Source organism: Marmota monax, unplaced genomic scaffold (assembly GCF_021218885.2).
Source record: "Marmota monax isolate L192 unplaced genomic scaffold, Marmota_monax_Labrador192_F-V1.1 WCK01_AAM20220418_F8-fsc00097, whole genome shotgun sequence".
Taxonomy (NCBI): domain Eukaryota; kingdom Metazoa; phylum Chordata; class Mammalia; order Rodentia; family Sciuridae; genus Marmota; species Marmota monax.
Genome location: NW_026694162.1, coordinates 2882591 through 2909375, shown reverse-complemented (window position 1 = coordinate 2909375; position 26785 = coordinate 2882591).

The window sequence follows — 26785 nt, the reverse complement described above, 5'->3', positions numbered from 1 at the left end:
AGAAAAAGAGAGGATGAAACATTAACATGGAGTAAACTACCAAATGACAAAAATAAATGGTATAGGGAGTGGAAAGGAACAAAAATAGACAAAGTAAGCAGAAAACAATTTAAAAATGACAGGAGTAAGTTCATGACAATCAATAATAACCTTGAATGTATATGGGCTAAATTCATCAAAGGACATATACTAGTTAAATGGATTAAAACAAACAAAAAAACAAAACCCAACTATACAGTGTCTATAAGAAACTCTCTTTACTACTAAAGGAACACATTGACTGAAAGTGAAGGGTTGGAAAAATACATTTATACAAAATGAAACCAAAAGTGAGAAGGAATAGTTATACCAGATAGAGCAGAGTTTAAATAAAAATTATAAAAGAGACAAAGAAGGTCACTAGATATTGATAAAAAGGATTAATTCGACACACCACCCTAATTGGAGTAGGGGCAGAGCAGAGTCGCCGCCCGTGCCAGGAACAGGCCCAGCGTCCTGCAGGTGGGGTAGTCATGACACCCCAATTGGAGTAGGGGCAGAGCAGAGCCTCCACCCATGCCCGAAAGGTGGGCAGATCTGCGACCGACCAGCAGGACAGGCCCAGTGGCCTGCCGGTACGACAGACACGTCACCCCATTTGGAGTAGGGGCAGAGTAGAGCCGCCGCCCGCGCCTGCAGGGTAGGCAAACCTGCAACAGACCGGCGGATCAGGCCCGGTGGCCTGCCGGCGTGGTACACTCGTCACCCCAATTGGAGTAGGGGCAGATCAGAGCCGCCGCCAGCGCCCAGAACAGGCCCAGTGACCTGCCGGCGTGGTAGCCACGACACCCCAATTGGAATAAGAAGAGAGCAGAGCTGCCGCCCACGCCTGCAGGAAAGATACGCAAGCAGTATGAAAAGACAAGGAAAGAAAGGACCACAAGCAATGCAGGAAAACGCAACTTTAGAAGAGGTAACAGCTGCAGCAGATGGAATGTCAATAAAGAATTCAGGATATACATGCTTCAGATGATCTGGAGTATCAAGGAAGACATTAGACAGCAAAATCAGACAATGAAAGATCACTTCGACAATGAATTACGCAAACAAATCCAGGAAGCAAAGGATCAACTATACAGGGAGATAGAGGTTATAAAAAACAAACAAACAGAAATCCTAGAAATGCAGGAAGCAATAAACCAACTTAAAAACTCAATGGAGAATACTACCAGCAGAGTAGAACACTTAGAAGATAGAACATCAGACAATGAAGACAAAGTATTTCAACTGGAAAAGAACATAGACAGCTCAGCAAGACTGTTAAGAAACCATGAGCAGAACATCCAAGAAATATAGGATAACATTAAGAGACCAAACTTAAGAGTCATTGGGATACAGGAAGGTACAGAGCTCCAAACCAAAGGAATGAGCAGTCTATTCAATGAAATAATACAAGAAAACTTCCCAGACTTGAAGAATGAGACAGAATCCCAAATCCTAGAAGCCTACAGGACGCCGAATGTGCAAAATCATAAGAGATCCACACCTAGACACATTATAATGAAGATGTCCAGCATACAGAATAAGGAGAGAATTTTAAAAGCTACAAGAGAAAGGAAGCAGATTACATTTAGGGGTAAGCCAATCAGGATAACAGCTGATCTTTCAACACAGACTCTGAAAGCTAGAAGATCCTGGAATAACATATTTCAAACACTGAAAGAAAATGGGTTCCAACCAAGAATTGTGTATCCAGCGAAATTAAGCTTCAGGATGGAAGATGAAATTAAAACCTTCCACGATAAACAAAAGTTTAAAGAATTCGCAGCTAGAAAACCATTCTTCAAAACATCCTCGGCAAAACATTACAGGAAGAGGAAATGGAAAATAACAATGAAAACCAACAGTGGGAGGTAGGACAGTAAAGGGGGGGAAAATAATCAAAGAGGAAAACAAACCATGTTTAGTAACAGAAATAAACAAATATGGCTGGAAGAACAACCCATATCTCAATAATAACCCTAAATGTGAATGGCTTAAACTCACCAATTAAGAGACACAGGCTAGTAGAATGGATCACAAAACAAGACCCAACAATATGCTGCCTACAGGAGACGCAGTTGATAGGCAAAGATGTACACAGGCTGAAGGTGAAAGGTTGGGAAAAATCATATCACTCATATGGACTTCAGAAACAAGCAGGAGTGTCCATACTCATATCAAATAAAATAGATTTCAAGCCAAAGTTAATCAAAAGGGATAAAGAGGGACACTACATACTGCTTAAGGGAACCATACACCAACAAGACATAACAATCATAAATATTTATGCCCCAAACAATGGTGCAGCTATGTTCGTCAAACTCTTCTCAAGTTCAAGAGTCTAATAGACCACCATACCATAATCATGGGAGACTTCAACACACCTCTCTCACCACTGGACAGATCTTCCAAACAAAAGTTGAATAAGGAAACTATAGAACTCAATAACACAATTAATAACCTAGACTTAATTGACATATATAGAGTATACCACCCAACATCAAGCAGTTATACTTTTTTCTCAGCAGCACATGGATCCTTCTCAAAAATAGATCATATATTATGTCACAGGGCAACTCTTAGACAATATAAAGGAGTACAGATAATACCATGCATCTTATCTGATCATAATGGAATGAAACTGAAAATCAACGATAAAAGAAGGAAGGAAAAAGCATACATCACTTGGAGAATGAACAATAGGTTACTGAATGATCAATGGGTTATAGAAGACATCAAGGAGGAAATTAAAAAATTCTTAGAGATAAATGAAAACACAGACACAACATATCGGAATCTATGGGACACATTGAAAGCAGTTCTAAGAGGAAAATTCATTGCTTGGAGTTCATTCCTTAAAAAAAGAAAAAACCAACAAATAAATGATCTCATACTTCATCTCAAAATCCTAGAAAAAGAAGAGCAAAACAACAGCAAAAGAAGTAGAAGGCAAGAAATAATGAAAATCAGAGCTGAAATTAATGAAATCGAAACAAAAGAAACAATTGAAAAAATTGACAAAACTAAAAGTTGGTTCTTTGAAAAAATAAGCAAAATCGACAGACCCTTAGCCATGCTAGCGAAGAGAAGAAGAGAGAGAACTCAAATTACTAGCATACAGGATGAAAAAGGCAATATCACAACAGACACTTCAGAAATACAGAAGATAATCAAAAACTATTTTGAATCCTTATACTCCAATAAATTAGAAGATAGTGAAGGCATCGATAAATTTCTTAAGTCATATGATCTGCCCAGATTGAGTCAGGAGGATATAGACAACCTAAACAGACCAATATCAATTGAGGAAATAGAAGAAACCATCAAAAGACTACCAACTAAGAAAAGCCCAGGACCAGATGGGTATACAGCAGAATTTTACAAAACCTTTAAAGAAGAACTAATACCAATACTTTTCAAGCTACTTCAGGAAATAGAAAAAGAGGGAGAACTTCCAAATTCATTCTGTGAGGCCAACATCACCCTGATACCTAAACCAGACAAAGACACTTCAAAGAAAGAAAACTACAGACCAATATCGCTAATGAACCTAGATGCAAAAATCCTCAATAAAATTCTGGCGAATCGGATACAAAAACATACCAAAAAAATTGTGCACCATGATCAAGTAGGATTCATCCCTGGGATGCAAGGCTGGTTCAATATACGGAAATCAATAAATGTTATTCACCACATCAATAGACTTAAAAATAAGAACCATATGATCATCTCGATAGATGCGGAAAAAGCATTCGACAAAGTACAGCATCCCTTTATGTTCAAAACTCTAGAAAAACTAGGGATAACAGGAACATACCTCAATATTGTAAAAGCAATCTATGGTAAGCCTCAGGCTAGCATCATTCTGAATGGAGAAAAACTGAAGGCATTCCCTCTAAAATCTGGAACAAGACAGGGATGCCCTCTATCTCCACTTCTCTTCAACATAGTTCTCGAAACACTGGCCAGAGCAATTAGACAGACAAAAGAAATTAAAGGCATCAAAATAGGAAAAGAAGAACTTAAATTATCACTATTTGCAGATGATATGATTCTATACCTAGCAGGCCCAAAAGGCTCTACAAAGAAACTATTAGAGCTAATAAATGAATTCAGCAAAGTGGCAGGATATAAAATCAACACGCATAAATCAAAGGCATTCCTGTATATCAGCGACAAATCCTCTGAAATGGAAATGAGGACAACCACTCCATTCACAATATCTTCCAAAAAAATAAAATACTTGGGAATCAACCTAACAAAAGAGGTAAAAGACTTATACAATGAAAACTACAGAACCCTAAAGAGAGAAATAGAAGAAGATCTTAGAAGATGGAAAAATATACCCTGTTCATGGATAGGCAGAACTAACATCATCAAAATGGCGATATTACCAAAAGTTCTCTATAGGTTTAATGCAATGCCAATCAAAATCCCAAAGGCATTTCTTGTAGAAATAGAGAAAGCAATCATGAAATTCATATGGAAAAATAAAAGACCCAGAATAGCAAAAACAATGCTAAGCAGGAAGTGTGAATCAGGCGGTATAGCGATACCAGACTTCAAACTAGACTACAGAGCAATAGTAACAAAAACAGCATGGTACTGGTACCAAAACAGGCGGGTGGACCAATGGTACAGAATAGAGGACACAGAAACCAATCCACAAAACTACAACTATCTTATATTTGATAAAGGGGCTAAAAGCATGCAATGGAGGAAGGATAGCATCTTCAACAAATGGTGCTGGGAAAACTGGAAATCCATATGCAACAAAATGAAACTGAATCCCTTTCTCTCGCCATGCACAAAAGTTAATTCAAAATGGATCAAGGAGCTTGATATCAAATCAGAGACGCGCCGTCTGATAGAAGAAAAAGTTGGCTACGATCTACATTCGGTGGGGTCGGGCTCCAAATTCCTCAATAGGACACCCATAGCACAAAAGTTAATAACTAGAATCAACAAATGGGACTTACTCAAACTAAAAAGTTTTTTCTCAGCAAAAGAAACAATAAGAGAGGTAAATAGGAAGCCTACATCCTGGGAACAAATCTTTACTCCTCATACTTCAGATAGAGCCCTAATATCCAGAGTATACAAAGAACTCAAAAAATTAGACAATAAGAGAACAAACAACCCAATCAACAAATGGGCCAAGGACCTGAACAGACACTTCTCAGAGGAGGACATACAGTCAATCAACAAGTACATGAAAAAATGCTCAACATCTCTAGCTGTCAGAGAAATGCAAATCAAAACCACCCTAAGATACCATCTCACTCCGGTAAGATTGGCAGCCATTATGAAGTCAAACAACAACAAGTGCTGGCGAGGATGTGGGGAAAAGGGTACACTTGTACATTGCTGGTGGGACTGCAGATTGGTGCAGCCAATTTGGAAAGCAGTATGGAGATTTCTTGGAAAGCTGGGAATGGAGCCACCATTTGACCCAGCTATTCCCCTTCTTGGTCTATTCCCTAAAGACCTAAAAAGAGCATGCTACAGGGACACTGCTACATCGATGTTCATAGCAGCACAATTCACAATAGCAAGACTGTGGAACCAACCTAGATGCCCTTCAATAGACGAATGGATAAAAAAAATGTGGCATTTATACACAATGGAGTATTACTCTGCATTAAAAAATGACAAAATCATAGAATTTGCAGGGAAATGGATGGCATTAGAGCAGATTATGCTAAGTGAAGCTAGCCAATCCCTAAAAAACAAATGCCAAATGTCTTCTTTGATATAAGGAGAGTAACTAAGATCAGAGTAGGGACGAAGAGCAGGAGAAGAATATTAACATTTAACAGGGATGAGAGGTGGGTGGGAAAGGGAGAGAGAAGGGAAATTGCATGGAAATGGAAGGAGACCCTCAGGGTTATACAGTGGAGGTGGTAAAGAGAGAGGAGGGGAGGGGAGGGGAGAGGTGGGGAGGGGGGAGGGTGGAGGATGGGAAAGGCAGCGGAGTACAACAGACACTAGTATGGCAATATGTACATCAATGGATGTGTAATTGATGTGATTCTGCAATCTGTGTATGGGGTGAAGGTGGGAGTTCATAACCCACTTGAATCAAAGTGTGGAATATGATATGTCAAGAAATTTGTAATGTTTTGAACAACCAACAATAAAAAATTTAAAAAAAAGGATTAATTCAACAAGAAAATATAATAACTGTAGATATATATGCACCCAACATGGGACCACCCAAATATATAAAGCAAATACTTAGATTACTTAAATATAAAGGGAGAGACAAACTCTTTTTAAAAAATATTTATTTTTTTATTTGTACACAATATATCTATTTTGTTTATTTACTTTTATGTGGTGCTGAGGATCAAACCCAGGGCCTCGCACATGCTAGGTGAGCGCTCTACACTGAGCCTCAACCCTAACCCCCGAGATAAACTCTTAATACCATAATAGTGGGGGAATTTAATACCTCATGTTCCTCATAGACATATTATCAAGACAGAAAATCATCAAAGAAGCATCCAAGTTTTACCATATTATAGAGTAAATGGACCTAACAAACATTGAGAGAACATTTCTCCCAATAGCAGCAGAATATACATTCTTCTCATTAGCACATAGAGCATTTTCCAGGATAGATTTTACATTAAGCCACAAGTCAAGCCTCAATAAATTTTGAAAAGTAAAATCATATCATGTGTATTCTCAAATCACAACTGAATAAAACTACTAATCATGGATTGGGGTTGTGGTTCAGTGGTAGAACATTTGCCTAAGGTGCGTGAGGCACTGGGTTCGATCCTCAGCACAACATAAAAATAAAATAAAGGTATTGTATTCACCTACAACTAAAAATATATATTTTTAAAAAACTACTAATCAACAAGAAAAATAATGGGAAGTATACATGTTCCTCACTGATGAATGAGTAACTAAAAAAATTAAAAAGGAAATCAAAATATTTTTTAAAACAAAATGACAACATATCAAAATCTCTGGGATACAACAAAAGCAATATTGAAATGAAAGTTTATGTGACACAGGCACAGCAAAGTTTATAGTAGCACAATTTACAATAGCTAAGCTAAGGAACCAACCTAGATGCCTATCAACATAGAATGGAATAAAAGAAATTGTGATATACATACACAATGGAATATTGCTCAGCCACAAAGAAGAATGAATTTATGACATTTGTCAGTAAATGGATGAATCTGGAGAGTATAATGCTGAGTGAAATAAGCCAGTCCCAAAAAACTAAAGGTCAAATGTTTTCACTGATATCTAGAGGCTTAACCTCAATAAAGTGTGGGAAGGGAAAGAAGAGAAATCCAGTATATTAGACAAAGAGGAATAAAAAGAAGGAAGGGAAGATAGGAACAGGAAAGACAGTAGAATAAATGTAACCTAATTTTCCTATGCATACATATGAAAATACCTAAGTGAATCTAACCATTGAGCCCACCCACAAGAATGGGGTCCTAATTTGAAAAAAGATATATTCCATGCTTGCATAATTTAATCAAAATGGATTCCACCATCATGTATAACTACAATTAACCAAAAATAGAAAACTTAAAAGTATAGAAAAATGTGAAATAACAACCAACAGCATAGCATACAAACCAAACCCAAAATTAATAGAAGGACTAACATAAGTCAGAGAAGAAATAAAACTAAAAATAAAAACAAAATGAAATAGAGTTGTTTTTGAAAAGATAAATAAAATTGACAAACCTTTGGCTAGACTAACCAAGAAAAAAAGAGAAGACTCCAATAAGTAAAATCACAGATGTAAAAGGAGTCATTACAACTGATATCACAGAACTACAAAAAATAAAGCAAATACCATCAACCATTATATGCTAATAAAATTCCTGAACACACACAACCCACCAAAATCAATCAAGAAGAAAAAGAATTTTAAACAGACTAATGCACGAGGAAGGAAGGAGATTGAAACAATAATTAAAAGTCTCCCATCTTAAAAAAGAATTCCATTATCTGATCCCTGATGAATTCTACAAAACATTTAAAGAATTAATTCCAATTCTTAAACTTTTCCCAAAAACTGAAATGCAAGCAACTCTGCCAAACTCTTTCTACAAGTTCAACATTACCCTGACAAAGATTACCAAGACAAAGATGAAGCAACACCAACAAAATGAACTATAGAGCCATATCCCTAATGAACATAGATTCAAAACTTCTGAATAAAATATCAGCAAACCAAATTCATCAGTACATCAGAAAGGTCATACACCATGATCAAGTGAGACTCATCCCAGGGATGCAAGTATGGTTCAACACATGCAAATCAATAAACATGATATAACACATCAACAGAGTGAAGGATAAAACCCATATGATCTTCTCAATAGATGCAGAAAAAAATCCAATAAGATTACACAAAAATACTTTCAATAAATTAGGTACAGAGGGAACATAACTCAAAATACAAAAGGCTATTATAAAACCCACAGCCAATATCATAGGGCTAAGGAAAAGGCTGAAATCATTTCCTCTAAGATCAAGAACAAGACAAGGATGTCTACTTTCACCACTCTTTTTAACATAGCACTAGATGTCTTAGCAAGAACAATTAGGCAAGAGAAATTAATAAAGAGCATTCAAATTGGAAAGGAATAATTTGAATTGTCCATGTTTGTAGATGATATATTTATACATAGAAAAACCTAAAAACTTCATCAAAAAGCTGTTAGAACTGACAAATTCAGTGAGGTTGCGGAATACAAATTCAACATGTAAGAAAGAGCTATTTAAAAATATTTTTAGTTGTAGGTGGACATAATACCTTTATTTTATTTATTTATATTTAGTATGAGGATCGAACCCAGGGCCTCACACCATGTTAGGTGAGCACTTCATCGCTGAGCCACAACCCCAGACCAGAAAGAGTAACATTTTTGTACACCAATAATGAACTTGATGAAAAATAAATTTAAAAAGTAATCTCATTCACAATAGCTACATAAAATATTTAGGGGTAAATTTAATCATGGAATTGAAATAACTCTACAGTGAAAATTATAAAACACTAATGAAAGAAATAGGTATCCATGGCTTATATCTCTAATCATGGATTGGGAATTAAAATTGTTAAAATGACCATATTACCCAACATGATCTACAGATTCAATGTAATTTCTATCAAAATACCAAAAACTTTCTTCAAAGCAATAGAAAAAAAATAGGAAATGTTAAAAATCCTAAAATTCATATTGTACTACAAAGACCTAGAATAGCCAAAGCAATCCTGCAGAGAAGGAAGAGGAGGAAACTAGTTCTCTTTTCCTTGTCATACATAAAAGTTAATTCAAAATGGACCAAAGACCTAAATGTAAAACCTGAAACTATAAAATTACTACAAGAAAACATTAGGGCAATACTTCAAGACATTGGTATAGCAATGATTGTTTAGAAAGGACCACAAAGGCACAGGGAACAAAAGTAAAAATAGAACAAATGTGATTATATCAAGCTAAGAAGTTTCTTCACAGAGAAGAAAATAATCAACAGAGTAAAGAAAAAAAATACAGAATGGTAGAAAATGAATTCATGCACTATTCATCTGACAATGGACTGCTGCTATTCAATATATGTAAAGCTGAACACTAGAAACATCAAATTGACAATTACAAAATGAACTAAATATTTAAATAGACACTTCTCAAAAAGATATATAAATGGTAAAAATGCATATGAAAAAATGCTTGATTTCACTTATCAGCAGACAAATACCAATCAAAACCAAATGAGATATAATCTCATCTCAGAGCTGCTATCGCCAAAGACAAGAATGGCAAATGCTAAGGATGGTGCAGTTAAAAGGGAATATTTATACACTGTTGGTGGGAAGTATCTACTGTGGAAAACACAGAGATTCCTTAAAAAACTAAAAATAGAACTAAACCATATGATCCAGCAATTCTACTACTGGGTATATATCTAAAGGATATGAAATCACTATTACTGAAGAGATACTTGCAGTCCATGTTTATCACAGCACTATTCACAATACTTTAGATATGGAATCAACCTTGATAACCTTCAAGTGGATGAATGGATACAGAAAAGATGGTCTATATACACAATGGCATGCCATAAGAAAGAATTACATCCTGACATTTGCAGCAAGGTGAATGAAACTGGAGAGCCTTATGTTAGGTGATATGAGAAAAGTAAACAGTATATGTTCTCCCTCATTTGTGGAGAAATCTGTCTTATAGAAGAATGGAATGTAATAGCAACCACTAGAGACTGAGAGGGACAAGGTAGAGGGAGAAAGGAGAGGTCAATAAGGGGCACCAAAACACAACTAGCCTGGAAGAATTCCTTGTTATTTTTCTTTAGCACAGTAGGATAACTGCTGGTTTAAAAAAAAAATCTATGATATATTTCAAAAGTGACTGGACAAGTACAAACTTTCCAACATATAAAAATGATGAATGTTTGAAGAGAGAGAAATGTTCATTACGTCAGTTTGATTATTACAAACTATATACATTTACCAAATTATTATCATAAACCCCTTAAGATGTACAAATATTATGTATCAATAAAAAAGAACATATAAAATTAAAATATTAAATTTAAAAAATGTGAGGAAAAAATATATGTATCAATAATTTTGTACTCTTAGGATCAACAAAGTTTTCTACAGTATAACACCAAATGAAGAACCATCAGCAAAAGATTAAAGAAAAAACAAAAAAGGAACATTTTTATGTCACCAAAAAATGTCATAAGCCATATCCAAAGTAAAATTAAAAATTGGAAGACCATTTAAAAATACGTGTGATAAAGAATTTACATTCCTATAGTCATTTAATTAATAAAGCAGGAAAAACAATCTTGCCATAATCAGACAACTAAAACAATTCTTTTAAAAAGATCTGCACATACACAAAACCAAACCTAAAAAATAAAATAAACAGAACAAAAATTTATAATTCCTCAGCTAATAGATGCTCAAAAATACATAAGAATCATAATATCCAGGGACAGTAACATATAGGAAAACAGGCTTTCATATAGTATTGGTAGAAGAATAATCCCTCCCCTCTGTATTTGGTGCTCCTTATTGAACTTTTTTCCGTCCTCCCTCCCCAATCCTTTTCTCAGTCTCTAGTGACCACTCTTCTCTCTGTTCTTCTATGAGATTGACTTTTTAGTTTCCACGGTGAATAAATAATTCACCATTTCTGTGATGGACCCTTTGGTAATACGTACCAAAGAACTTCCAAAAGGGATATATATTATGATCCAACAACAATTCCACTTCTAGGAATATGTTCTAGAAATTTATGAGAAAACTATAACTCACTTTATGTGCAAAACATTTATTGTGACCTTGTTTATAACAGTTAAAAACTGAAACAATCTAAATGTTTAATTTAGGAAGAGTGGTTAAATATATTTTAATCCATCCATATGGTAGAATGACAGACATGCTGCTACTAAAAAAAAAAAAAAAATCAGGACTTATATGTTTTTGTTGATGCAAAAGATATTTTTATGATAGGCTTTTTGGTGAAAAAATTTACTTATATAATCTTAAAAAACACATTATACAATAATTTGTATAATAATTTTTAAAATTATGTATATACACATATCATTAAGTTTTGAATCTTAAATTCCCCAAAGGCCCATAGGTTAAAGGCTTGGCAGTATGGAGATTTCTTGGAAAGCTGGGAATGGAACCACCATTTGACCCAGCTATTCCCCTTCTCAGTCTATTCCCTAAAGACCTAAAAAGAGCATACTACAGGGATACTGCTACATCGATGTTCATAGCAGCACAATTCACAATAGCTAAACTGTGGAACCAACCTAGATGCCCTTCAATAGATGAATGGATAAAAAAAAAATGTGGCATTTATACACAATGGAGTATTACTCTGTACTAAAAAATGACAAAATCATGGAATTTGTAGGGAAATGGATGGCATTAGAGCAGATTATGCTAAGTGAAGCTAGCAAATCCCTAAAAAAAAAAAATGCCAAATGTCTTCTTTGATATAAGGAGAACAACTAAGAACAGAGCAGGGAGGAAGAGCATGAGAAGAAGATTAACATTAAACAGGGATGAGAGGTGGGAGGGAAAGGGAGAGAGAAGGGAAATTGCATGGAAATGGAAGGAGACCCTCATCGTTATACAAAATTACATATAAGAGGAAGTGAGGGGAAAGGGAAAAAAAACAAGGGGAAGAAATGAATTACAGTAGATGGGGTAGAGAGAGAAGATGGGAGGGGAGGGGAGGGGGGATAGTAGAGGATAGGAAAGGTAGCAGAATACAACAGTCACTAATATGGCATTATGTAAAAATGTGGATGTGTAACCGATGTGATTCTGCAATTTGTATATGGGGTAAAAATGGGAGTTCATAACCCACTTGAATCAAATGTATGAAAGATGATATGTCAAGAGCTTTGTAATGTTTTGAACAACCAATAATAAAAATTAAAAAAAAAAGAAAAAAAAGGCTTGATCTCCAATCTGTGGCAATATCAAGAGGTGGAACCTTTAGGTGATGGGGCCTTATAGAAAGAAGTTAGGTCAGGGAGGGCAGTCCCTTTCCCTTTTTCTTTTTGTTTCCTGGCCACTATGAAGTAAGCAGACCTCTTATGTCATGCACCCCCACCCTGATGTACTATGCTACCATAGGCCCAAAGTGAAGGGCCAAGTGACCTTGGACTAAAATTTCTGAAACAATGAGCAAAATGAATCTCTCCTCCTTTCTAAATTCATTTTCTTATGTATTTTGTCAGAAAGTGTCAGAAAGCTGCCTAACACAAACACACATACATATACACACACACCAACACAGAAAGTCAGATGGCAAATAAGGTCCCTATTGAGCTTGAACTGGCTTTAGCACTAGTGAAACTTGGATTACATTAACACCAACTCCCAAGGCCTTTGAAAGTTCAATACACTTCCTTGAGGTTTACTTCATGTTTCTCTCTGCTTCTGTGCTTCTGTGCTCTTTTGTGCTGGTTTTGTTTCAACTCATAAAACATCTGTAGACTCATTTCTTTCTCAATAAATCCATTTCCAGCAATTCTTTTGTGATGTTTTGCTGGCTTTATTTAAGGTCTAAGGAGCATACTGATGACCATTCATACTCCTATTATCAATAGCATTCAGCCTATCTGTTGCCTGATTCCTGGAAAGATTTGGTTTGGGGGTCACCCAGGTCAAACTCTGACAGAACAAGATTTTCTCTTTGTCATACACATGTACACGTGCACGCGTGCGCGCGCGCACACACACACACACATTTATACAAATTATCCTGAATATTTAAAAGTCCAAGAATCTATTACTCAAAAGTTATCAGTAGCTACTATCTCCACAAGGGACTTTTATGTTCTTCTTATATTTTTCTGAACTTTTTGGAATTTTTACAAGTAGGTTCTACTATTATAAGAGAAAAAAATAAAGGCATTTTAATTTTATAGACTTAGAGACATAGTAACAATGACAAGGCTGCATTTCTCTGGATCTGCCCATATTTGCACTGCAGAAGCCTGACCTCTTGAAATTCATCCCAAATTGTCTGAGGAGTCTGGAGGGGGCGTCTCATGTGCACTCTGAAACCGGCCTTCTGAATGCTACAAAGAGCTTCCACTCCCTCCCCCTCTCATGCTAGTGCCCAAGGGCTAGTTCTCTTCACATGCCCAAGGAATGACCCCCACTACTGCTGGTATGTACCCGCCAGCATCTCAGGCAAGGGGCTGGAGTCTCACATTCCCTACCTTGGCCTAAAGTAACTTTCTATTGAGTTTCCCATTTGCAGCTACACTGCTAACTTCCAGAACCAGTAGTGACCTCCTTTCCCCTCTCTCTGCTTTCGATAGAACAGAAAGATAAAAAAAATAAACAGGGATTAATTTCCCAAACCAGTCCTGTAGTTTCCTCTCCTTCTCAAGTCAGAGAACAAAGAACTCCTGTATTCCCGCCTTCCTGGAAATCTCACTGCAAAGCCCTTTCAGGAGTCTTCCTGGAGCTGCTGAGTGAGCAGCTGGACCCCACACAGAAACGGCATCTGCTTGTTAGGTGGAATGGTGGGGCACCAGACAGAAGTACCCCAGGGAACCTCATAGCTGCTGTTCTATCAGTTCAAGTTCATCAGAGATAATGTGCTGATACACCCTCTCACCACCCTTAGAACCTGACCTTGCTTTAGAAGCTCCCTGGACAGAGAAGCATCACTTCAGTATCTGTGGCAAATTGGCTGCCATAGGCTGGATCTGGCATGCAGATGTGTTCTGTTTAGGCTGTTCATTATTGGCTTGCCTGGATCTTATATGTTTTAGATTAGTTACCAATACTTTAAAATCAAGAAAATTAAAGAGAAGTAAAAATATACTTCTGTACAAAGTCTTGTGGAGGAATACTCACTGCAGCTTTATTTACAATTGTCAAATCTAGAAACTGCCCAAACACCCATCAACTAGCAAGTAGACAAACTAATTGTACATGCATTCAATAAAACAATATTAAGCAATCAAAATAAATGAATTAGCCAGGCACAATGGTGCGTACCTGTAATCCCAGCAACTCATGAGGCTTAGGCAGGAGGATCAAAGCCAGCCTCAGCAACTTAGCAAAGCACCCTAAGCAACTTAACGAGATCCTGTCTCAAAATAAATTAAAAAAGGCTGGGGATGTGGCTCAGTGGTTAAGAGCCCCTGGGTTCAATATCTGGTACTAAGAAAAAAAACCATTATATACATAATAGGATTGGATCTTAAAGTCAGTGTGCTAAGTAGGAGATCAGAAAATAATTCCTATACTATATGCTTCCATTCACATAATATTCTAGAAAATGTAGAACTCTATAGAGACAGAAAGCAGATTAGTGACTTAAGGATAGTAGAAGGATGGATGGATTGCTAAGGGGCTTGAAAAAAGTTTTTGGATAAAGAGGTTGTAGTGGCATAGACCTGCAATCCCAGATACTTGAGAAGCTGAAGCAGGAGGATTGCAAGTTCAAGGCCAGCCTGGACTACGTAGAGAGATCCTGACTCAAAATTTTTATGTTTTTAAAAAGAGATGGGATGAACTGGGTGCAGTGGTGCATACCTGTAATCCCGGACTCAAGAGACTGAGGCAGGCGAATCAAGTTTAAAGTCAGACTCAGCAACTCAGTAAGACCCTCAGCAATTTAGTGAGACCCTGTTTCAAGATAAAATATTTTTTTAAAAAGACTGGGAATGTTCCTCAGTGGTAAAGCACCTCTGGGTTCAATCCCAGTACCAAAAACAAAGCTATAGCTCCAAGTTAGAATGCCCCCGGGTTCAAACACCAGTACTGAAAAGAAGGAAGAAAGAAAGGAAAAAGTGGGGGGGAAGGAAAGAAGGTTAAATAAAAAAAATACTTTTGGGGCAAATGAAAATGTTCAGATTTTAATCTGGTTTAAACACTTAAATATATGCACTTACATACGCACGTCATTATACACAATGTACACCTCAAGAAAGTAGAAAAATAAACATGGAGAATATTAATATACAAATTGAGGTATCAAGATTTTTCTGAAAATCAAAATATCTGGCATCATTTAGTCTACAATTTCAGCCAAAAATCACAGGAGTAGCAGCTCTTTATAAAGAACACACCCTTTCCAATTTGCTATGGGCCTCTGCACCTACTTTTTACCCAGCACTGGTTACATGTTTGTTATTGGTAACGTAATACTTATTTGTTGAGGACCTAATACATGACAGGTTTCATCTTAGGTATTGGAAATACAGCAGCCACTAAGCAGGCAAAAATGCCTAACCAGTCAAAAGATTATGTGAAGTTTTTAATTTAGTAATGCTGGATAAATACAGATATTATACAAGCTAATTAGTAAAATATATATTAGTTGGACATCAGTACTCAGGACAAAGAGTCAGGAGGAAGTACAGAGGTCCAGTGCTAAAATGTTAGCTATGGAGCCAGGGAAGTCCTCACCGAGAGGTGACTTTTGAGAAGAAACTGAACGGGCTGAGGAAGTGAGCTATGCATGAATCCCAGGGAAAAACATTCTAGTCCAGGACTAACTTTGGGAAAGTTCCAAGCAAAGGAAGTTGTCTGGCATCTTCTATCAGCAGCAAGGAGGCTACTCTGGTCTAAAGCAAATCGAGAAGAGATGAGAGATAACAGAGGAGATGGTAGGGGGTCCTATCAACTATTAAAAGATGCTTTCCATTTACTAGGTGAGATCTGAAACCTTTGAGAGTTTTCTTAGTCAAGACAGAGTTATTAATTTCCTTGTAGTAAAGCTAATAAGAAAGATAAAAAATATTTTTGCAATCATGTCATCACCCTGGCCCCTGCAGACATCTAAGCTTGTAATTTCTGTCACAGTTTGCCTGGAAGTCATAAGAGAGAACAAAATATTTAACTGTTTCTACCCTGATAGGCAAAGTCAGACCTATTAGCTAACTTTCCCGTACAGGCTACCTTTGGTGACCTCCTTTCTCTAAGATCCACCACTCCACTCTAGTTTTTCACACCTATCCCAGGAATCCTGTCTTCACCTGGGGGTTCCCCAGTTACCCTGGAGAACACACTCAGAAACACATTCTAGCTAGAAGACACATTTCTCTTTATTCCTTCCTCTAGAGATAGCTAAAATTCCTGGACATGATATATAAAGCAAACACAAGAACACTCTGTAGGGTAAAGAGAAGAAAACAGACCAGTTATGATTTTGGGACTCTTAAAATCAACACGCACTGAGGTCTCTGGACTTTACTGGAAGCTGCTTGACCTTAGGACCTACACCATTGATAACAAGATACATGATCTTTGAGAAGGAAATTTACTCAGCAACCACATCTCACAGGAAAACTTTGTAAATGGGTTCCATACGAGAAATGAGCTTTGAAATTAGAGGAAGCAGTTTCATTTCTAAATGCAAAGCAAACTTTTCTAACATTCTTTCTCCAAATAGGAAAAGAAGTCCATACTCATTTAGGAAGTTAGGGTTACATTTAATTTGGGAAAGGAAATAAATTTGACCAAAAGTAATCTGGCAAAATCCAATTTGAGCAAAAGCAACTTATGCCAAGGTAAGTCAATCAATATAAATTTGTTTTTAAATTAATATTCCAAGTCACAAATAACAATGAGATTGAACATAATGAATAGTTAGTTGGTAGAACTAGGTGACATAGAAATTCACATATCTATCTTGATTATAGCTCTTCTGGAGCTCATGGTTATTTATATAAATATTTGGAACCTGAGGGTGCATCAAAAAGGCTGAAAGAAAATGGCTGGAAGATGGAGTAGACACATTTCTCCTTATTCCTTCCTCTAGAGATAGCTAAAATTCCTGGATATTATATATAAAGCAAACACAAGAACACTCTGCAGAGTAAAGAGAAGAAAACAGACCAGTTATGGTGTTTGGACCCTTAAAATCAACATGCACTGAGGTCTCTGGACTTTCTTATGTATTCTGGATTGGGTGCTAGAGAAGCCTCCGACATAGAAACTCCAATGGGCAAAGACAACAAACGAACAAATACAACCATGAAAGTCAAGAAAGAGTCATCCTAGCCAGACCAGAAATTTTTGATAATAACCACTTAACTCCAGCAAAGCACTATGAGGAAAATTTTATCCCTGCTCCCATCCTGTTAGCAGAGGCCTGGACAGCCACCCTCAAGGAGCCGTGATGAGGAACCCTCCCGTCCTGAGAGGTGGGTGGAAGCTGAGTCAGAACCTACACTTCTGCGCACACCTGGCACTCCAGGGAAGTGCTCCTCTTCTTCTGCTGGTGTGGTTTTAAAAAGGCCTTCTGAAACAAGATTTAAATAAGATACAGCGTTTTAAAGTACCCATAATGTCTAGAGTATAGAAAATCACTGGTGATACCAAAACTCAGGAAAATCCCAATTTGAATGAGAAAAGCCATACACAGATGCTGTCTCAGTCTGTTCTTTGCTGCTGTAATAGACAAGCACAGAATGAGTAATCTATAATGAACAGAAATTTATTGGCTCATGATTCTGGCGACTGGGAAGCCAAGATCAAGGGGCCATAATCTGGCAAGGGTCTTTTTGTTGTCTCATTCTATGGCAGAAAGACAAAGAGACAGGACAGAGGGAGAAGGGAGAGAGAAAATGAGCACTTGCAAGAGGAAGCCAGTCCTTCTCTTGTATAAGCCAGTCCTTTTCAAGATGATGGCATTAATCCATTCATGGGAGTAGACTGAAAAAAAATTAAAACAAGCCTAGGTTAACAAAAAAAATCTGACACTCAGGTCATAATTGACCTCCTGAAAAAAAGAATAGAAAAAAACAAGAATAAAAAAGCATTCAAAGGAATAATGGCTGGAAAATATCCCCAGCTTGGCAATAGGAATAAACCAGTTCAAGAAACTTCATAAATTTCAAATAGGATAAAAATAAATTCCACCAAGACACATCATAATTGAACTTCTAAAAACCAAAGTCAAGGGAAAAATATCGTGAAAACAGCCAGAGAGAAATGACACGTTTTATTTTCACCAATAAGAGTTCTCTGACCGACATCAGATTTATCATCAGAAGCCATGGAGACCACAAGGAAGTAGCTCTATTTTTCAAGTGATACAAGAGCTGTCAGTCTCAAATTCTCTACCCAGCCAAAACATCCTTCAGAAATGAAGGGGAAGTCAAGACATTCTCAGATGAAGGAAAACAGAAAATTTGTCACCAGTAGACCTACCCTTAGAGAAATGGTTATGTTTTTGAAAAATAAGGGAAAGGATAAAAGAAGAAATCTTGCAATTTCAAAAGGGAAGAAAGATTAATAGAAAAAAATTCAAAATATGGATAAGTACAATAGACTTTTTTTCTCTTCAGTTCCTAAATTACATCTGATAATTGAAGCAAAAATATAATATTGGTTGGCATGGTTCTCAGTGTATATAGAAGAAGTATTTTATGACAATCATAAACAGGAAAGACTAAAGGGAGCTAAAGAGTGTAAGGTTTCTGTCCTTCACTTGAATTGGCAACATGTTGACACTCGTAAACTATGACAACTTCTGTGGGTATAATACAATAACTACAGATACAACTGAAAAATCTTCATAGAGAGATTCACTCAAAATTACCAGATAAATTGAAACAATGTTCATGCAGCATACAGGAAGATAGAAAAAAAGAGAGAAATGAAAAAATGTAGAAAACAATATAGGAAAATATAAAAAACTAAATGGCAGTCTTAAGCCCCAACACATAAATAATTTTTAAATGATTATGGATGGGCTGGATACTCTCCTATTATTGCTCAGGATCCTATCATTTTGTGTTCTAAACCTTCATTTACGAAAATGAAGGCTTACATTCTCAGACACTCCCAGAATGGTTAAAAGTCACATTTTCCTCCATGATTTTCCCTTCTTTTGACTCATTATATGCTTGAAATGTTCTTCAAAGCCACAGACTTTAGAAACCAGAGCAATAATTAGTCAAGTACACTTTCCAATTATCCAAAGCTGTGATGTAACATTCAGCATTTCCTCTAAATAAGTTTTGGCTTTCCAAATATTTCAGATTTAGACTAAGCCTTTTTTCAACTCTTAACCAAGCATGAGGACAATGTTATATTGTTACCAAAAAGAGGTTCTTCTGCTGGCTGCATGATACCAACATAATTGTGGTCAGAGATAGAATGAAATAATCTGACATAAACCCTCTGTGGTACAAAACCATTGCTCTTCTCTCCTATCATCTGTAAGGTATTTGAGATAATTCTTATAAATCTGACTTCCTTTTACATAGAAGGGGATTATATCTACCTAGAGTATTATACAAATTTAGTAAACGTGAATGTGTCCAGCACCAATCAATGTAAACAGTTGGTACTTAATATATTAGCTCTTCTGTGTGTGGGGTTCTCTGTATCCACAGATTCAACAAACCTCAGATGGAAAATATTTTTAAAATATTGTGACTATACCAACCATGGACAGACTTTTTCCTTTTGTCATTATTCAGACAGTACACTATTATAATTATTTATACATCACTCCATTGTATTTGATATAAAAAGCAATCTAGATATGATTGAAAATCTACAGGAGGATGTACAGGTATATGCAAATACTATGCCATTATATATAAGGTGCTGGAGCATTCACAAGTATCTATGGGGGTCTCAGAACCAATTCCCCATCGATACCAAGGAGCAACTGTATTAATTTGCTTTCATCTCTGCCTATGAGGAGGACACATCTAGAAATCTTTGAAATGGAACTTCTCTGTACATTTTCATGTTTTCTTTTTAATTTGGGACAGGGGTATCCTAAGTATAACTCTAACATATAGATCACTTGGAGAAGAAAGTGGTACAATTTTTAATCGTGATGATATTATCAGTCATATGTAGGTGGGCCATTTAATCTATTACGCAATCTGGAACACTTCCGAGAGGGAAAGAAGAAAGCATTAATATATTACTCCAGGATATCAGGACGACCACAAAAAACCCAGGATTCATAGTCACAAGTCAGGGATTCAGCTGGGACCCAGGAAACAAACTGCAAAGGCATCAGACCAGCTTTATCAAGATTTCTTTTCAAGTTTCTAATTCACAAGAACATTGACTAATTCAAAGGAACACCGACAACAAGGTGCTATAACTATGAATAGAAGGTAGAGGATCCCCCCAAAATACAGCAGTTTGGGAGTAACAGCAAACAGTTATGCAGCTCAATAGCAGGAAATAGCGGCCTCATAGAATAGCACCAACAATCATGTTTATACCTTTGACCCCGAGTCATTAAGAAAATTTGACCCACATTCAGATTATGTTGTTGGGCTAAATTTCTATTCTAAACATTTTTTAAAAAAAATTTTGTTTTTCAAAGAAAGAATATTTAACTATTTGAAATTCAGCCAATCAGAACATATAATGGGGGGTCTTAAATTTAAAACTAAGTTGGTTCTGGCCTAGGACTCAGCTTTATGATCATAATGAGATGGCCCTTGGAAAGGGACTATGGGGTTCCTTGGGAAGGAACTCACGTGAGGGAAAGAAAGCATGCACAAGAGAAGGTGTCAGGGGCAGTGACTGAGTGAGAGGGGAATTCCGGCTCACTGCTACCAGGTTCATTTCCTCCCTCTCCTCCTGGGCTCCTCTCCATGCAGTCATTAGCATACCTGTGCAAGAGGCTTGGAGATGGAGTTCCAGCACACATATGTTAGATGTCAGCAGAAAGCACTGTGCATGAGCAACATATGTGACAATCCAGGCACTTGAAAATGGCTATAAATCCCACAATAGGATAAAGGCCAAAGTCAGTGGATTCATATGTTCTCTTCATGGTGGCCCCAGACTGATGGGGCCTGAGACACACAGATTTTGGACTTATTTGGGGATCTAGACAGCTGAAATTTTTACTGTGCATTGTTATATGAATCCTAATTTCCTTATGCCCATGTTTTCCACATGGACAACATCTGAAGATTTTTAACACATGAAATTTTTTTCTGATGAAAAAAGGAATATATTTAAAACTACTTAATATAAAAGTAAAATGAAAATAATTGTGAAGAAAAAATATATAAATATATAATGTTATATATGCATATATATTTATATACATATATTCCTATATGCCTACATACACATAGATACTTTTATGCCTACACATATACAGTATGCATATATAATATGTATTCCCTTCAGGGATGAGGAGGAAATGTAGGAAGCAAAGGTGGAACAAATAGCTGAAATAAATGAAAATCATAGAGGCAACAGTGTCTGAAAAGTTAGTTAGTATACTGAATCTGTAGGTATAAATGTTTTTATATGAGTACTTCTGTGATTGTGTAAATGCTCAAGTTTTAGTATTTCACAATAGGGGAATTTATTAGTAAATGATGTTTTTGGACATTGAAACTCTAATAAAATTGTTATATTTAGATGAGTTTTGCTTAAATCACTATCCTGGGAATCTTGAATAAGGTTTTCTTTCTTTTTTTTTTTCACAAGGCTGTTATCTTTCTTGAATAAATTATTAAAATAATTTCCCCAGGTAAATTGGGCATGGTGGAGCAAGTCTTAGGCAGGAGGATTGGAAGTTCAAGGAAAGCCTCAACAATTTAGTGAGGCCCTAAGCAACTTAGTGAGACCCTGTCTCAAAAAAAAAAAAAAGAAAAAGAAAGAAAGAAAGGCTGGGAATGTGACTCAGTGGCTAAGCACCCCTGGAGTCAATCCCTGGTACCCATCATCCCCCCAAAATTCCCTAGGTAAACATCTGTCGTTCAAATACTAAAATATAGAAATGCATGGTGTAGGTGTATGTATGTGTAGATACATACTAGTTTTGAAGTTATTTTAGATATATGATATTAATTTGGAATATAATTTATTTTGAAGAATTAAAAGATAATTTTAAATGAAATAAATGTTACCATTAAAAATAATAACACATGGTGCTGAGATTTGAGGGAAACCCCAAATGAACCCTTCCTCTCTTGAGTTTTGAAATAAGGTTAAAAGAATAGACATGAGCAGGGCATGGTGGCACACACCTGTAATCCCAGGGAATTGGGAGGCTGAAGCAGGAGGATAGAAAGTTCAAAGCCAGCTTCAGCAATTTAGAAAGGCCCTAAGCAACTTAGCAACACCCTGCCTCTAAATAAAAAATTTAAAAAAGGGCTGTGGATGTGGTTCTGTGGTTAAGCACCCCTGGGTTCAAAAAATAGAGAGAACAGGTGTGAGATTTAAACATCACCTGTATTACTGATAAAACTGACACTGAGGACAGATGTTGGAACCATAATTAGACCACCCCCTTCCCAACAGTGCTAGGCAGGGCCATCTGCTCCTTCTGAAGGCAGAGCACACTGCTTGTTCTTTGGAGCAGCTCACTCTTTGAAAGAAGGGAAAATGAAAAGTTCATTCACCACATGCCCATTTTCTCTTTCCAAACTCAGGGATTTGATTTAATACAAGAGGGGATGGTGATGGTGTCACCTAATGAACATTCTTCACATAGAAGGAAGTGTCAGAAGTGTTTCCTAAACATATTATCTACTTATGTGCTCCAGTTTTCCCTGGAGTGCAGCCTCCTCCTAAGGAGAAAATATCATCAATTGGCCAGTGTAGTTTATTCATTTAGTTCTATTCTGTTTATCATCACAAATCCTGAGCAATCTCTTTGAGAAACACAGCTTATTAGAGTTTCACAGTGATATTGACATTAAGATATCAGAAAATGGTCAACACAGAAAGATAAATAAAAACTCTCTTCTGTGAATAGTTTGCAAAGAGCAACTGAGGTCCATAAATGAAGTCTTGCTTACATTTTGGTCCAAAGGAACTAAATGTCCAGAATCAGTTTCTTTTGATTTTCAATGGTAAAAGTTAAAAATGGTATATCTCAAAATTTACCTTCCCAATTTCTTATCTTGTTTGATTTTGCTAGAGGGATTCTCCACTTTGGGCGATGTTGTGATTGTTTCAGCAACTATAGCTTAAGCTGTCCCTTACCAGAATTAGTGTAGTTCTTAAGAAGTGGTGTTACTTAATGCTAAATCTTTCATGAACCACCTTTGAGAAAAATCTAGAGTTAATTAGTAGGACATATCAAAATATCATAACACTGGCTCCACAGCTACTAAATTCAGAAAACCTTTCCATTCCCAGTTTCTAGTGCTGTTGCCCAAAACAAAATTATATTCCCAGAACTCAGTGCTTAGTCTAAACCAAAGAGTTGGCAAGGATCATGAGATATTCAGCAACATTGGGAGAGGGAGGAGCCTTCTCAGTTCCAGCTATGCCAGTTATCTAGAGTTTATGCCAGTTGTCCATAGGCCATGACCTGCAAACTTAAAATTAATTGGGAAATACCTCTTGGCAAGAATAAATAACCATGTATTTTTCCAAACTGAGAGAGAAATCCACCTATGCACATAGTTCTTCTCAGAGAAGTGTTTTTAAAATAGTTCTGCTTTGAGCAAGTTCTGGAGATTTGCTCTGATGGCATCCTTGGTTTTACTTGAGGTACCTTTCTTTACCATTCAGTATTTTCAAAGCTTCCTACAGTTCCATGCCCCCTTTGAATCCTATGTGCATAGTGTTAAAAGATGTTTTCAAAAGAAGTTAATCTTGACTCTCGTACAGATAAAAAATGTTGAAGATTTCATTTAATTCATTAAGATGAGTAAACAGGCAACTGATTCATTCAAAGCAGAAGTCAAGGAAGCCCAAAATGTTATAAAGGAATGGAGATGAATGTGCAAGGTGTGCATAACTGGCTTTTGTGTGTAAGCAGAGAGATGGAAGGACAGAGGGAATTAAGGGGTGTCTCTCCACCAGAAGGAATTCACTTCTATGTCTACAGATAACAATTAATTTGAGGGCCTGGGGTTGTGGCTCAGTGGTAGAGTGCTTACCTAGTATGTGTGAAGCACTGGGTTTGATCCTCAGCACCATATTAAAATAATAATAAGAAGAAAGAAAGAAAGAAAGAGAGAGAGAGAGAGAGAAAGACAGGAAGGCAGGCAGGCATTATGTCCATTTACAACTAAAAAATAACTCAAAAAAGAATTGATTTAACTTTTTTATATATAGTTTCAACTTGTAGAGTTGTTAAATAGTTCCTGTAGAATCAGAATACGATAACCATGAAAGACTTGTGCAACTCTAGCTGTGACATAGTTTTCCATTGAAGTATACATTTTCCCTCACAAGCACCCCAATGTTGAACCACCAAGTTGCAGAAAATTCCTATTCAATTGTAAATACGACTTTTTCCTCTTTAGTCATAGAGGTTGTTTCATTCTTGCTGTTAGATTACTAGTTTCTGATCTGGGCCATATTACAATCACACAGAGGGGAGCAATTCTTGAATTTGCACACAAATCCTGTGAATCCAAGGTTAGTTTTCTCATTCCTTGGTCTTGGATACAAAATACTATTGGGGTTGCTCATTTAGTGCACCCTACCAGGATCTGACCCACTTAACTGAAACGCTCTGCAGCTCACACGCACACACATATGCACACACTTCTCTCAACTGTATTGTATTTTGAAAGTAGCAAAATATTTTGCTTTAAAAGTATTACCAAAGATTTTCTTTTCCCTATAATTGGATTACTGTTCTAGCTCCCTCACCTATTAAGATCTCGGAGGCCCATTGGTATGTGCCAAGAAACCCAGGAGGCCAGAGCAAGTAAGCCTGTGTAATGCAAGGACAAGTGGCAGCCTGCCTGGTAAAGCCATCACTGGGGCACAGCACCTTTGCTGAGGACCGCAAGGCCAGCATCTGACTGCTTACCCTCTGAATTTACTGAGTCCACCTCCATAAAGACAGCCACTCACTCACCTGTGGATAAAACCTCCATGAACAGCAGCAACCAACAGGTTCAAAATTCACATCATTCCAGGGCTAGACTTTCTGGTCTTGGCTTTAATAGCTAAAACCTAACTGAATAGTTATTTAGACAGCATCCAACCACCACAGGCAAAAATCTGTGACCTGGCCCCACCTACAGCTGCCATCTAAGGTTTCCATTTGTTACCAAAATTAATTTCTCTAATCTTTTTCTACAGGTTTGCAGCAAACTCCCCCAAATCCATCACTTCTTGCATTTTACTCACCCACTGCTTGCAGTGCCTCCATTCCACAGTGGGCAAGGGCAAGTGGAGTGGGGGTTTCTGCAGGTGAATCAGCCCCAAAAGATCTGGCCAGGAAGGGGTGGCTCTCAGTAGGAAGACACATCTCTGATGAGAAGCGAGGGAATGAGAAAGACAGAAGTGTTAGGCTTACTGCTATCCCTTCATATAGAGGAAAATATGAAAGTGAGAAATAACTATTCCCTCAGACCATCAGTTTGAAATGCATCTATTTCATATATCACCAAGACAGGAAAAAAAAAAAAAAGACTGTCTATTAAGGCCTGTCACACCATCAGTTGTAAGACAGATCCCTTTTAGAAGTTAAAAATGAAAAAGAGAAAAAAATGAGTCTCAGAGTCAATATGACATAATAGTAGTAGTGATACGACTTGAGGGTAATTACTATATACCAGGCACTGTTTAAGCCTTTACTTGTATTATCTCATTTAATCCACACAAAAGCCTTAAGAAGGCAGGTATTATTAAAGTTATCCCCACTTCACAGAAGGAAACAGGAGTCAGATTAGAAACTTGCCCAAAGCCACATAGGTACATATTACATAATGAAGCCAGTCATTCTGAGTCTGAAGACCTACTCTTGCATCACTGTAGTTGATTTGGAAAGTACAGAAATATAAAGAAAAGCAGAGAGGAAAATCACTTGCCTTCCTATGACTGAAAGTCAACATCAAAATTTTGATATTGTTCCTTTTGGGAATACAAATAATCAATTTCTATGAGACTTCTAATGATCAATATTTTTGAAATGATAATGTTTTTTAAATTTTTTAGTTGTAGTTGAACACAATACCTTTACTTTATTTATTTATTTTTATGTGGTGCTGAAGATTGAAGCCAGGGCTCCACACATGCAGGCGAGCACTCTACCACTGAGCCACAACCTCAGCCCATTGAGATGATAATTTGTGTAGGAACCAAATAGAATTATGATTCATTATTACCCTGAAACTCCTGTCTGACATTCTAGAATAGCCACACTCTGGGTCCTTTGAACTCTTGAGGCTTTTGTTGGAGTCTCAGCCATACCCCTCCTGCTTTGCCATTAAGGGGTTAATGTAAACCTACACTGTTTTAGTCTTTCCATATGGTGCTGAAGAAGGCTATGCAGCT